The following is a 7,375-nucleotide window of genomic DNA, read 5'->3' on the forward strand; positions in this document are numbered from 1 at the left end:
TACCTACCTAATGCTCCGAACGTTCTCAATTGGCGGGAAATCTAGCCATCTTCCTTGCCAAAGTAAGGTTTCGCAAGCAGGAAGACGAGCAATAGAAACTTTCACCGTGTGCTGTCTGGCATTATCTTGCTGAAATATAAGCCTAAGACGGCTTGACATAAAGGACAATAAAACGGGATGGACAATGTCGTTCGGCGTACTGCTGCACCGTAAGGGTGCCGCGCATGACAGCCAGAGAGATCATGCTATGAAATGAAATGGCATCCCAGACCATTACTATTGGTTGTCGACCGTATGGCGGGCAACAGTCGGGTTCGTATCCCACCGCTGTTCGGAGCCTCTTCAGACACGTCTTCGCTTGTAATCGGGGCTCATTTCTAAGTGGGGCTCATCACTGAAGACAGTTCTATTCCAGTCAGTGAGAGACCAGGCCGAAGACGTGAGTGCAGACGCCTCAGACAGTACTCGGACACCAACGTGACCGAAACTTCCTGACAGATTAAAACTGTGTGCTGGACCGAGACTCGAACTCGGGTAGCTCAGATGGTAGAGCACTTGCCCGCGAAAGGCAAAGGTCCCGAGTTCGAGTCTCAGTCCGGCACACAGTTTTAATCTGCCAGGAAGTTTCATATCAGCGCACACTCCGCTGCAGATTGAAAATCTCATTCTGGTGGCCAATGTGACCGTTGCCCATCACCAGGCCTGACAACCAGGGGTGGTTTGGGGTGTCATTTCTTTTCATAAGAGGACCCCTTTGTTAGACGTCCACGGCACACTTACGGCACAGCGGTACGTCAACGGGGTATTGTACGCCTAGTTTCGTTACCCTTCATAGGAAGCCATCCTAGGCTTAAATTTTGGCTTGATAATGTCCGCCCGAACATGGCGAGAGTTTATACTGCTTGTCTTCGTGTTTTGCAAAATCTACGTTGGCCAGTAAGGTCATCGGACCACACAACAGTTGATAACGTTTGGACCATTATGGGAAGGGCCGATTTTGACGATCTAACACGCGAATTGGCAGAATTTGGCACGACATCTCTCATGTAGACTTCGAACAAATCTGTCAGTACCAAGCGAAATAACTGCCTGCGTAAGGGTCAGAGTTGAACCGTTACTGATTTGCTCAGTTTGTGAAGCTCTTTCATGTGAGTAGATCATCCAATTCCTCTGAAAATGTTTTGAGTGGACGATAAATCAGTGTAATCCAAAAGCCATCAATTCAACTAAATACCTAGGTATTACAATTACGGACGACTTAAACTGGAAGGAACACATAATGTTGTGGCGAAGGATAACGAAAGACTGCGTTTTATTGGCAGGACACTTGGAAAATGTAACAGATCAACTAATGAGACTGCCTACACTACTCTTGTCCGTCTTCTTTCAGAATACCGCTGCACGGTGTGGGATCCTTACCAGATAAGACTGAGAGAGTACATCGAAAAGGTTCAAAAAAGGGCAGCACGTTTTGTATTATCGCGAAATATGGGATTTAGTGTCACAGAAATGATACAGGATTTGGGCTGGACATCATTAACAGAAAGGCGTTTTCCGTTGCGACTGAATCTCAGGAAATTCCAATCACCAACCTACTCCTCCGAATGCAAAAATATTTTGTTGACACCGACCTACTTAGGGAGAAACGATGACCACGATAAAATAAGAGAAATCAGAGCTCGTACGGAAAGATATTCGTTCCTTCCGCGCGCTATACGAGATTGGAATAATAGAGAATTGTGCAGGTGATTCGATGAACCCTCTGCCAGGCACTTAAATGTGATTTGCAGAGTATTCATGTAGATGTAGATGTACTTTGATGTACAGAACTTCAATGTTTTATATGCTTTTTATTTTGGTGATCGTATGGTTAACGTTGTTTTTAATTATCTTAGACTCGGTGCCTCAGTGGTTGAGTGCTGAACAGTTAAACCAGAGGTTCGGGGTTCGATCCCCAGTGAGCGTTAAATGTTTTTGCCACTTATCGGTTCTTTCACCTCTGCTAGCAGTTTCCTTACATGAAAAAATCATGTTGTGTCGTCGTTCTGAATCGACAAACTACATGTCGACCCATAAACAGTTGGGTTTCCAATTTCGTGGTTCAGATGCAAGGACACACCACTTTGAATAGACCTATGCGCAGGAAAGCACTGCAGTGTCCATACCAAGTTTCTGGTACAGGACAGCTTTACTTTATCACTACAGTCCTGATGTTAATCTGATTCATTCACTACCTTACAAAGTTGCTGTGCACGACTACAAAACTGACACACTGTGAGGGAATCTTCTCCATAACGACGCTCTGAACCATGCACACAATTGATCAGATAAGTTAAATATAGATAATACATCTATTAAATTAACATTCATTTCATTATGAAGTACGCTCTAAAAATGACGTCACGATCCCTTGGCTACAATGAAGATGCTTCATTTTATTGTGATCGGTGCAGGCAGAGATTCTACATGTGTCACACGTGTTACGTGTGTAACTGTCGGTGTGTTGGTGTAACAGAGAGTTTATGTTGATAACACTCGTAAGAGTTCTGTCTCTGTGAGCGTGAGCCATGATATTCACTCGTAAGCCTCACCTCGAAAGAATATACAGGGTGAGTCACCTAACATTACCGCTGGATATATTTCGTAAACCACATCAAATACTGACGAATCGATTCCACAGACCGAACGTGAGGAGAGGGGCTAGTGTAATTGGTTAATACAAACCAAAAAAAATACACGGAAGTATTTTTTTTAACACAAACCTACGTTTTCTTAACCCCGTTAGTTTTGCTAGCACATCTGAACATATAAACAAATACGTAATCAGTGCCGTTTGTTGCATTGTAAAATGTTAATTACATCCGGAGATATTGTAACCTAAAGTTGACGCTTGAGTACCACTCCTCCGCTGTTCGATCGTGTGTATCGGAGAGCACCGAATTACGTCCACGTGCTAACACCTTTTTATTGGTCTTTTTCACTGACGCACATGTACATTACCATGAGGGGTGAGGTACACGTACACACGTGGTTTCTATTCTCAATTACGGAGTGGAATAGAGTGTGTCCCGACATGTCAGGCCAATAGATGTTCAATGTGGTGGCCATCATTTGCTGCACACAATTGCAATCCGTGACGTAATGAATGTCGTACACGCCGCAGTACATCTGGTGTAATGTCGCCGCAGGCTGCCACAATACGTTGTTTCATATCCTCTGGAGTTGTAGGCACATCACGGTACACATTCTCCTTTAACGTACCCCACAGAAAGAAGTCCAGAGGTGTAAGATCAGGAGAACGGGCTGGCCAATTTATGCGTCCTCCACGTCCTATGAAACGCCCGTCGAACATCCTGTCAAGGGTCAGCCGAGTGTTAATTGCGGAATGTGCAGGTGCACCATCATGCTGATACCACATACGTCGACGCGTTTCCAGTGAGACATTTTCGAGCAACGTTGGCAGATCGTTCTGTAGAAACGCGATGTATGTTGCAGCTGTTTGGGCACCTGCAATGAAGTGAGGACCAATGAGGTGGTCGCCAATGATTCCGCACCATACATTTACAGTCCACGCTCGCTGTCGCTCTACCTGTCTGAGCCAGCGAGGATTGTCCACGGACCAGTAATGCATGTTCCGTAGATTCACTGCCCCGTGGTTTGTGAAACCCACTTTATCGGTAAACAGGTAGAACTATAACGCATTCTCTGTTAATGCCCATTGACAGAATTGCACTCGATGATTAAAGTCATCACCATGTAATTGCTGATGAAGCGACACATGAAACGGGTGAAAGCGGTGACGATGCAGTATGCGCATGAAACTACTTTGACTTAGTCCACCGGCTGTCGCAATGTCCCGTGTACTCATGTGTGGGTTCATGGCAACAGCAGTAAACATACCAACTGCACCCGCTTCTCCTGTGACGGGCCTGTTACGGACCCGTTTGCGTGCTACGACCATGCCTGTTGCATACAGTTGGCGGTAGATGTTTTGCAATGTGCGGCACGTTGGATGCTTTCTGTCCGGGTACCGTTCTGCATACACCCTGCAGGCTTCAGCTGCATTTCGTCGACACTCGCCATAGATGAGTATCATCTCCGCCTTTTCAGAGTTCGAATACACCATGGTCACAGTTCCTACAACACTACACTATCACAGACGTCTGGTAACACGGTGTACTACAGTTGGTCTGCGTGCGGAGACGAATGCAGAATAACAATAGCAGCAAGCGCTACATGTGGACACTGCGACAGCTAGACCAAACCACAACATTGCACTACAGTCACACTCGTAAACACGGTCGTCATCGTCAACATGTCCCTGCAGATGCTGCTCGCCGACCGTGGCCCGTGTTTGTTACAACACGCAACTGAACGTCGGAGGTTTCAAGCGTCAACTTTAGGTTACAATATCTCCGGATGTAATTAACATTTTACAATGCAACAAACGGCACTGATTACGTATTTGTTTATATGTTCAGATGTGCTAACAAAACTAACGTGGTTCCATTTAAAAAAACGTAGGTTTGTGTTAAAAAACATACTTCCGTGCATTTTTTTACGGTTTGTATTAACCAATTACACTAGTCCCTCTCCTCACGTTCGGTCTGTGGAATCGATTCGTCAGTATTTGATGTGGTTTACCAAATATATCCAGCGGTAACGTTAGGTGACTCACCCTGTGTATATATATATATATATATATATATATATATATATATATCGTTACCGTATATTTCTGATTTTACTGATGATCATAGTAGCGACCCTCTCAATAAAATTATATCCAGATAGATTCCTTACATAACCATTTTCTTTAATAACTTTAGTATTAAGAAACGCAGTCGAAGCCCCAGGACCGCCTTTGCACAGCAAGTGATGTGTTTCGGGATAAAATCTAATAGTCATAGACAGAGGTTCCGAAATCAGATACTGAATTGTAGGGAGTACCCAAGAGCAGATGTAGACTCAGATCGCAATGTAGCTGTGATGAAGAGTAGACTGAAGTTTAGCAGATCAGTCAGGAAGAAGCAGAATGCAAAGAAGTGGGATACAAATGTACTAATGAATGACGAGATACGCTCGGAGTTCTCTAAGGCTGTAGATACAGCAATAGCGAATAGCTCAGTAGGCAGTTCGGTTGAAAATGAGTGGACATCTCTAGAAAGGGCAATCGCAGGAGTTGTAAAGGAAAATATAGGTTCAAAGAAGGTGCGAGCTAACGCCCAAAAAATGTTCGGGTTCATGCGGTTCCTCTTCGCCGAAATGTCTTGGCTCAAACTCGCCTAGGGGTTGAACCGGACGTGTCGCATTACACGCCCTAAATTAGACACTTGTGACTCTTTGGTTCAATTTTCTGGATGATGGCAAGTTTGCGACATTGTATGAAGTTAATATGACATATATTAACAGTAATAATAATATCGGGAATTAAATTAACGACCCATAAATGATGTAGGCCACACAGTTCCGATTTGGTTAGAATTACGTTTATCCAGAAATAAAACTAATAGCGAAAGTTGTTGTATTTACAATTACTATTACACTCGAGCGCATATCCATTTGACACAGTTCAACCATTCACAATCTCATCATGAAACAAATCCAATACTCCACCTCGTTAACTACGCGAAAAGTTAAGAGTTCACACCAGGCGCGCGGCTACTCACTGCTCAGAGACTAAGTCCCGCGATACCACACAGAGCGACATTTTCTAAGTCGTTTCACTTCCTAGCTGCCTAAAGAAGGACTGTCCGCTTTCGCGTCTGAATCCGAACTCCCTCTGCCCGTCCCCGGCCGCGTATCCCGCGGGCCGAATATCCTCGCTCAGCTGACTAGGGCAGTTCCCTTTCCTGAAGCCGTCCATCTGATTGGCTACAGCTTATTCTACTTTATTTTAAATTTTAACATATTTAAATAATCAAAGCTTGACCACTTTCACGTTCTAAATAAATTAATAATAATATCCATTACATAAGCACTCCGTCTTCAGGCCACAAGTGGCCCATCGGGACCATCCGACCGCCGCGCCATCCTCAGCTGAGGATGCGGATAGGAGGGGCGTGTGGTCAGCACACCGCTCTCTCGGTCGTTAAGATGGTTTTCTTTGACCGCAGTCGCTACTATTCGGTCGAGTAGCTCCTCAATTGGCATTGCGAGGCTGAGTGCACCCCGAAAAATGGCAACAGCGCATGGCGACCTGGATGGTCACCCATCCAAGTGCCGGCCACGCCCGACAGCGCTTAACTTCGGTGATCTCTCGGGAACCGGTGTATCCACTGCGGCAAGGCCGTTGCCAATATCCATTACATAATAAACGTTAAATTCGTCAACATAAAACCAATACAATTTCCTTCTTAACTTTGAATGTCATGGCCAATAGCCTTGCACTAATGTGCTTTCTGATAAATAAATAAAGAAAGAACAAAAGTAACTATTATGCACTAAACTTTACAACAAATATTCTATTACCTAATCATTCAATAAGGCGTCATGCTGTCATCGTTCAATGTGTTTTGTGTGGAGGTAATGATGATCTGATGCTTAACTGTAAATACTGATAATTTAAATTTACTATGCTTTTTAAACAAATAAAGTTACAGAGTTGATATTCACAACTTTTGTCGTTTTAATGATGCCCTTCTATATGAAATGTCGATCGTTAAGATCGACCAAAGCGTTCAGCTTTTAGCATTCAGGGATTCGTTACAAAACTTACTAATTTCACTTAAACAGTAAATCGTAAACTAATATAGATATGATGAATATTCAAGTTTTATAGGGGTCACCATGAAAATTTATAAGGGATAGTAGATTAAAATAACTTTGGCTTAACTCCCTGAATTACTACAGCATTAAATAGTTTCCTTAAATGTTTCCCTTCGTGGCTGATCTTAGGTCCGCCATATTTAACACTGCTGTGCTTCCCGCGGTTTCCGCCGCTCGTGGTTTCGCGGTAGCGTTCTCGCTTCCCGAGCACGGGGTCCCGGGTTCGATTCCCGGCGGGGTCAGGGATTTTCACCTGCCTCGAGATGACTGGGTGTTTGTGTTGTCCTCATCATTTCATCATCATCCAGGAAAGTGGCGAAATTGGACTGAGCAAAAATTGGGTAATTGTACGGGCGCTGATAACCACGCAGTTGAGCGCCCCACAAACCAAACATCATCATCATCGTCGTATCCCGCGGTTTCCCTATGACGTAGATTCCCGTCTGTCTCACTCACACACTACAGCGCTTAGGCCTCAATAGACAAGAGACGCCTGTGAGTTTCCCCATCTCGTGGTGAATCTGCACCCTTTGTGGCAAACGGTCCTGGACGACACGGTTCGTTTTAGAATTTCTGTAGGCTAACTCTTTCGGCGATATATTTAAAT

The 7,375-nt window shown here is 44.3% G+C and overlaps 1 pseudogene; it reads right to left on the reverse strand.

The window, feature by feature from the left end:
• Positions 1–6,179: 6,179 nt before the first annotated feature.
• LOC124791190 lies at positions 6,180–6,297 on the reverse strand (annotated as a pseudogene).
• Positions 6,298–7,375: the final 1,078 nt, after the last annotated feature.

Source organism: Schistocerca piceifrons, chromosome 3 (genome assembly GCF_021461385.2).
Source record: "Schistocerca piceifrons isolate TAMUIC-IGC-003096 chromosome 3, iqSchPice1.1, whole genome shotgun sequence".
NCBI lineage: Eukaryota > Metazoa > Arthropoda > Insecta > Orthoptera > Acrididae > Schistocerca > Schistocerca piceifrons.